Source organism: Triticum aestivum, chromosome 6B, assembly GCF_018294505.1.
Source record: "Triticum aestivum cultivar Chinese Spring chromosome 6B, IWGSC CS RefSeq v2.1, whole genome shotgun sequence".
Lineage (NCBI taxonomy): Eukaryota > Viridiplantae > Streptophyta > Magnoliopsida > Poales > Poaceae > Triticum > Triticum aestivum.
Window position 1 is genome coordinate 128,813,158 of NC_057810.1, and position 8,056 is coordinate 128,821,213.

An 8,056-nucleotide genomic window follows, 5' to 3' on the forward strand; every position below is an offset into this window, starting at 1 on the left:
CCGAATATAGTCGTCCAATATATCGATCTTTATGTCTCGACCATTTCGAGACTCCTCGTCATGTCCCCGATCTCATCCGGGACTCCGAACTCCTTCGGTACATCAAAACTCATAAACTCATAATATAACTGTCATCGAAAGCTTAAGCGTGCGGACCCTACGGGTTCGAGAACTATGTAGACATGACCTAGAACTATTCTCGGTCAATAACCAATAGCGGAACCTAGATGCTCATATTAGCTCCTACATATTCTACGAAGATCTTTATCGGTCAAACCGCATAACAACATACGTTGTTCCCTTTGTCATCGGTATGTTACTTGCCCGAGATTCGATCGTCGGTATCCAATACCTAGTTCAATCTCGTTACCGGCAAGTCTCTTTACTCGTTCCATAATACTTCATCCCGTAACTAACTCATTAGTTACAATGCTTGCAAGGCTTAAGTGATGTGTATTACCGAGAGGGCCCAGAGATACCTCTCCGACAATCGGAGTGACAAAACCTAATCTCGAAATACGCCAACCCAACATGTACCTTCGGAGACACCTGCAGTACTCCTTTATAATCACCCAGTTACGCTGTGACGTTTGGTAGCACACAAAGTGTTCCTCCGGTAAACGGGAGTTGCATAATCTCATAGTTGTAGGAACTTTGTATAAGTCATGAAGAAAGTAATAGCAACATACTAAACGATCAAGTGCTAAGCTAACGGAATGGGTCAAGTCAATCACATCATTCTCCTAATGATGTGATCCCGTTAATCAAATGACAACTCATGTCTATGGTTAGGAAACATAACCATCTTTAATTAACGAGCTAGTCAAGTAGAGGCATACTAGTGACACTCTGTTTGTCTATGTATTCACACATGTATTATGTTTCCGGTTAATACAATTCTAGCATGAATAATAAACATTTATCATGAAATAAGGAAATAAATAATAACTTTATTATTGCCTCTAGGGCATATTTCCTTCAATGTATTCCCGAGTTTTCTCTTCATTTTCTACTTTTGCAAGAGGCTCATGGAGGTGGACTAATGGGACATTTTGGACGCGACAAGACATTTGCCATGCTTTTCAAGAACTAATTTTGGCCCAAGATGTTTCATGACGTCTCACGCTTCACCAACCGATGCTCGACATGTCGCAAAGCTAAGTCTAAAGCTCAATCCCATGGTCTCTATATGCCACTTCCAATTCCATATCACCCATGGGAAGACATTAGTATGGACTTTGTGCTTGGTTTGCCTAGAACTCGAAATGGAAAAGATTCCGTGTTTGTTGTTGTGGGCCGATTCTCTCTAATGGCTCATTTCATCCCATGCAACAAGATAGACGATGCTTCACATGTTGCAAATATTTTTTGTAGGGAAATCTTGCGCCTACATGGAGTTCCAAAGACTATCGTCTCCGACCATGACATCAAGTTCTTGAGCTACTTTTGAAAGACTCTATGCGCCAAGCTCGGAATCAAGCTTTGTTCTCTTCGGCATACCATCCTCAAACTGACGGCCAAACGGAGGTGACGAACCGAACACTCTCCACTCTACTACGTGTGTTGATAAAGAAGAACATCAAGGAGTGGGAGGAGTGCGTACCCATCGCCGAGTACGCCCACAACCGCGCAAGACATTCGACTACTGGCAAGTCCCCCTTCGAGGTTGTCTACGGTTTCAACCTGTTGTCCCCGTTCGACATTCTCCCTCTACCACTACAAGAGTGCACCAATATGGATGAAGTGCACGAGTGAACTATCTCAAGAAGATGCATGAAGATACAAGGCACACCATCGAGCGCCAAGTACAACAACTCGCGACCAAGCTCAACATCAAAAAACAACCCATGATATTCAACATTGGAGATCTTGTGTGGATACACCTTCGCAAGGAGCGCTTCCCCAACGAACGCAAGTCAAAGCTCCTACCTCAAGCCGATGGACCCTTCAAGGTGCTTGAGCGCTACAACAATAATGCCTACAAGATCGACATTCCACGTGACAAGTACTCCGTGAGCGACATCTTCAATGTCAACGATCTCTCCCCGTACCATGGTGATGAGGATTTCGATCCGAGGTCGGATCTTTCCCAAGGGGGGGGGGAGATGATGCGGAGCATCCCATGGTCATCCCCGTGAACACTGCCTCAACTATCCAAACTCCAGGTCGACCCATGACAAGAGCTCGAGCACGTGCTATTCAATCCGAGGTGACATCTCTCCTACTTGAGCTTCCCTTACATCGAGTGAGACATGGTTGCTGCCTAAGTCAGAAACACTACGCACAAGCCACGAAGCCGAGAGCTCAGGAAGAAGGAACATGCGTCAATTCTCTGTTCAGCCCGGAACTTCCGGCCCCTGGAACCTCCGGTCGACCCGGAACTTCCGACCTCCGACGACCCAGACAAGCCCGGGCGAGCCAACTCTCTGGATAGCCCGGAACCAGCCCGGACCTTCCGGCCCCCGAACGTCAGCCCAGCTCCCACCGTGCCAACTCTCTGGTTAGGCCGGACCCTCCCCGGACCTTGGCCCAGAACTTCCAGCGCCCGAAACTTTCGTCCTCGCCCAGAACTTAAGACCCTGCCTGCGTGCAGTGACTTGGGCCGAGGCCCATGTACCCTTTCGCCCCCCTAGACTATATATACTCTTCTCCTACCTATGTTTTAGGGTTAGCAAAGGATTAGCTCATTTGTGAGATGAAGCTTTGCTCATCCACTTGATACCCTTCTCCATTGGAGTTCACGACCTCTTCGGAGAAGATCCCCCAAGTGGATTCAGGACCCCTCACGGGAAGACCCCCTCAAGGCCTCCTCACGGAGAAAAATTTACCCACCCCTCAAGGCCTCCTCATGGAGAAGAACTTTCTACTTGTATCGTCCTTTGTTGATCGTGGATCGTGTATCTCTTTGTGTTTTGAGGATCTAGCACATGTGTAATCAAATCTTGTTGGTTTGAGTGTTTCCTCTCGTGTTTTCCCCTCATGTTCCTCGTGTTCTTCGTGGGATCCGCTCCCATCGTGAAAGATCGGGCACCTAGGGTTCTACCCTACATCATAGTTCTTTGGTGATATTTAATATGAGTATGTGGTATTGGACTGCAGATGATTGTCAGGAGTTGTGTTAGACTCTTTGATTATAATTAGGCTGAAGCAGCCTGTTGAATCAGTGTACTTGTTCCCATCAGCTTCGGGTGTTGTAACTTGAAAGGTGTGACTGAGATCATGTTCTGATCCATAATCTGTTGTGTAGGGCTGCAGATGATTGTACACATTGATTTTATTTGAATAGCCAGATTTACATCAAGATGTAATCATTTTTTATTTTATAGTACGGAACAACCACATGTAAAAGCTCTTTAGACACCATGAAAAGAAACAGGCGCTGAACAAAATGGTTTGACGGTGACAGAGTAAAACAAATAAAATAAAATTGGGGAACATAGTTATCCTGGATTTCTATTCATATATAGCTAGCAGAAGGAAGAAACAAAAAGAACAAAACAGAGCAAGTTCATTGCATTGGCCAAATGGAATAACAACAGGTTATCGGTAATATTGGTCCTCCTCTAATCCTCTTTACTTTGTTGGTCCAAGTTCCCATCTAAACCATTTGCCTAAATGAAACTGAAATCGATCATCAGTTGTGAAACACACGAGGAAAGTATGCCTGTCTCAAACAGAAACTATACATACAGCATACAGGCATACCAGGAAGCACCCACCTAACAATAACTTCAGATGCCATGTTACCCAATACTAAACCTTCATTATCAGTGACCAATTTCTTCCTATACAATTATTGTATTAGTTACATAATTGAAATCTTAATCAAAAACCTTGCAGGTATGCTCAAGTCTAAAGTCTACACTTCAATAAACGTTTGCGATATGAGACTAGACTTTCAGCTCCCGGGTGCAGGGGTACCCTCATGAACAGTAAATTCAAAACGATATGAAAAAATAATCGAAAAAATCTGAAACTTGGGGGATCAAATATGATCAAACATTCAACGTTCATGCAAAGTTTTAGCATCAAGAAACATTCGTGGATCCCTCACAAAAAAAAAAAAATTACTGCTCCAAAGTTATGTGTAACTTGTGGGTGCTCCTGCACCCGGGAGTTGTCACACCTTTCCCCTGCGATATAAATGCTTTACATACTTCAACACCCTTATTTTGCAACGCCAAGGTTGTGCAGTTCCATCCAACTGCACTATCAGACGAAGGCATTCCAATAAAGCCAGGCAAACTACATTTTTATAACAGAAGTCAAAGGAGATGGAAGAATTCTTACAACCAATCCACCATGCAGAGATTTATGCCATTATATGATGACCGTGTGGAGTTGGCGCCGAGGGAGTGACGCGAGAAGCCTCGGTAATCAACTGAAGAAGCAACGAGAGAGTTATAGCTTGTATAGATGATCAAATGTAGTGGCCTTAAGTCTGCACCACACCCTTGGTCCATAAATGAAAAAATAACAACAGGTTATCAGTACATCCTGCTAAATATATCAGGCAGAAGAGATTGTATGCAGAGATGTGGGCAAAAAACCATTAATGCTAGGAAAAATATGGCGGTGGAGCTGTTCGCCATTTTTGGGAAAGGATTGCTCCCTCAGGTGTCGATCCAGTCGGTTACTCGAGCAGTTGCCGATGAGGACGATGACATCAAGAGGTATATGCCACAGCACCAACAATATAAATAAAATAAATAACTCAGCATCGGTCACTTCTTGCAGAGTTTCAAGAACTAATGAGTCATAACATGTGGGCAAAAGCTCCGTACAAAAGAAAATATGTGGCGGAAAGCATGTTGTCTCATGCAAAATAGAACAGAATGAATGAAATGATCCCATTTCTGAAAAAAAGAACGAAAAGATACCAAACAACATTTTGGTGTACAGAGCACATATGAATGCTCCACAGAGCTATTTAGGAAATGTGAAACAAAACCGGTGCCGAACCAAATGGTTGTACATTTACAAAGTGAAGTTTGTGTTGGGTAATATGTTTATCTCAAAAGTTATAGCTGGCAGAAGAAATAAGAAAAAGCGAAGCAAGTTCAATGCATGGGCTGAATGACACATGTTTCCTACTTCTAGTCATTTCTTTTATTTTGTTGGTACAAATGCCCATCTAAAGCACTAGCCTGATCACTAGTAGAGTGCTTAGTGTTCACAGCCAGGTCTGGATATCTCACATCAAGAGTAAAACACATAAGGGAAGTATGTGTAACTTAAACTGAAATGATAACTGCTACCATAAGCCTAATGGCTAATAGCAGTATCATCATGATGAAGGTGCTACAAGGAAGCACCCAACTAACAGTATCTTCATAGAAAACATTTGGCCCAATACTAAAGCTTCATGATCAATCACCAATTGCAGTGTTGAACTTGAACGCACAGTTATTTATGGCAAAAAAGTGAAATTCTTCTCTTTCCCCACGAAAGACAGCAATAACTCTTAGTTGAAACGTATCATAGATAGTTTTCTATCATGTATGAAGTTTGAAGAGCGCTCTTGGACAGAAGGTATTATGCATGTAACACCTAAATATTGTAGTGCGTCGAGAAAATTTGAATCAGACAATCCACCCAACTACCAATAAACAGCAATTAAAACCCATAATGCTTAATTCACACTTCTCAAATTCTACTGCACGTTGGAGCAATCAGAATAACAACGCATATAGAGCATATCAAGACAATGAGAGCATAACCATGATAAGTTACAAGTTCTGACTAAAGAAACTAGTCATAGCATCAAGTACTCTAAATGCTTTCTCCATCTTGGCGATAAGCAATATCCATCGATCATTGAAGTGAACATAGTAGGATAACCAAGTAAAAGATGATGCGTTCCTCAATTATCCTTCCGATTCCGATGCCTATGTATCCTTCTTCATTTTGGTAATAAACTCCTTGGCTTTCACGGAATCTCCATGTTTAAAATAACCCTCAATCATGCACATGTAAACAGTTTTGTCAGGTGGTACTCCCCTATCAATCATCTCACTGAATTTTTCCGTAGCATCATCCATCCTGCCCATTTTGCATAATCCAGCTATCACAGACAAAAATTGTGACTTCATTAGGGTTCACCCCCTGCTTCAACATGTCTTCGAAGAAAAGCATAGCCACATCCATCATTCCATATTCAGCATATGCAGCAATTAGTATGTTGAAACAATGGAGGTCAGGTATGACCCCTTCTGCTGCCATCAACTGATAGAGATCAATCATGGCAACAAGGGATCCTTCTTTAGCGTATCCATGGAGTATTATAGAGTATGAGATGACATTAGGTTTTAGGCCCTTCACAGCCATTGAATAAAAAATTTCTACAGCTTCCTTGAATCTTCCATTCTTGCAAAGGCAGGTCATGAGTGAGTTGTAGGTAACAACGCTTGGCATAACACCTTGGCTTCTCATCACTTTCAACAACCTAGCGACTTCTTTCAACTGTCTCAAAGTTGAATATCCTTGGATCATGATAGTATATGTCACAACATCTGGTTGGACACCATTATGAACCATTGATCGAAGAACCACCTCTGCCTTGTCCATTGCTCTTGCTTTGCATAGCGCATTGATAATGGAGGTATACATCGCCACATCGGGCACAACCCCCTGTTGTATCATTTCATGGAACAGATCGCATGCTTTGCTTACTTCACCTTCCTTAAAGAAGCCATCGATTACCATGTTGTATGCAAACACATCCGGGGAGTAGTCAGCACCTTTTTTGGTCATTATATGGAGCACGTCAAGCGCAAGCTGGCTCCTCCCGTTGTCGCAAAGACTCTTGAGAATTACTGAGTAGGAGATGGCATCACTTACGTCGTTCGGCATTCTGTGGAGCAGCATATCCAAAGCCTCCTCTGTGCACTTCAAGTCGCAGAGGCACTTGAATAAGCCACTATAGATTACGATGTCTGCCGTCACGCCTGTCTTGAGAAGGTGAGTGAAGAAGGAAGGCCCTAGGTCCGGACGGCGCGTGCGGCAGCAACATTCAATTAGTATGCTGTAGGTGTGACTGGTGAGTGCTATCACCCTGCGGCAGCCTGCTCGGGCCATGCGGTTGAAAAGATGGATGGCGAGGACAGGGCCGTCGGTGCAGGCGGCGGAGGGCGGCGCACATGCGAGGGCAGCAAATAAGCCGTTGAGTGCACGCGCTGATACTGGGACAGGTTGGCGCAGCATTTCGTCGAACAGTTGGTGCGCGAGCTCTGGCCTGAGCGTCCCGAAGCCCAGATGGCCGTGGAGTTCGGTCAGCAGATCGTTGGCGCGTGAGGAAACGGGGCTGGAGAAAGAGCGGACCTGAAGGCGTGACATTGTCGCCGTCTAATTTCTGCAGCGGCGGTGAATGCGGGAGGCAACGAACAAGTCCTGTCCTGGTGGGAGGAGGGCGGACGGAGGAGACACTAGACTGGGTGGTGTCGCTCGCTTCTTCCTGCAGCGACGGTGAGTCCGGGCGCGCGCCGGCGACGACCAACCACGGGCGCGTCCAGCGACGGGAGGACGGTGGACGGTGGTGCTGGATTGGGGGATTTTAGATTCGATTTGGAGCTCGGCGCGGCTGGGATTCGATTTGCTGGGCGGGTGCATCATGCCTTTTACTCGGAGTACATGGGATTGGGTGGTGTTCGTACAAGCATGCATCATGCAATTCTGTTGGATATTTTGAATTTGTTTGGTATTTGGATATTTGGTTGACGTGACCACTGTCTCATATTTTAAGATTCTCATGATGTTTCTGCTTTTGCTCTCTTCTTTATATTTCCTATATATCTATATTGTTGTTCACTCGAGTAAACAAATATGAGGAGTAAAAAAAGGGTTCATAACAGAACCCTTAAAACTTATCTTCCCAAATCTTTTAACACAAATTCATCTGCGTTCATTGAGCTAAAAGCTTCACTACTCAGCTACTTTATTAAACAGTACTTTGGGCATATAATTCATCAGTTCCTCACCAGGAGAACTCATCCAAACAGGAAGACAAAAAATTTACACGCTTCAATGAAGACACAACTTCCTTGACTACTACTTCAAG

The 8,056-nt window shown here is 44.1% G+C and overlaps 1 pseudogene; it reads right to left on the reverse strand.

Annotated features, from left to right (window-relative positions):
• Positions 1-5,635: 5,635 nt before the first annotated feature.
• On the reverse strand, positions 5,636-7,619 carry LOC123133740 (protein Rf1, mitochondrial-like; annotated as a pseudogene).
• Between the last annotated feature and the right edge of the window lie 437 nt (positions 7,620-8,056).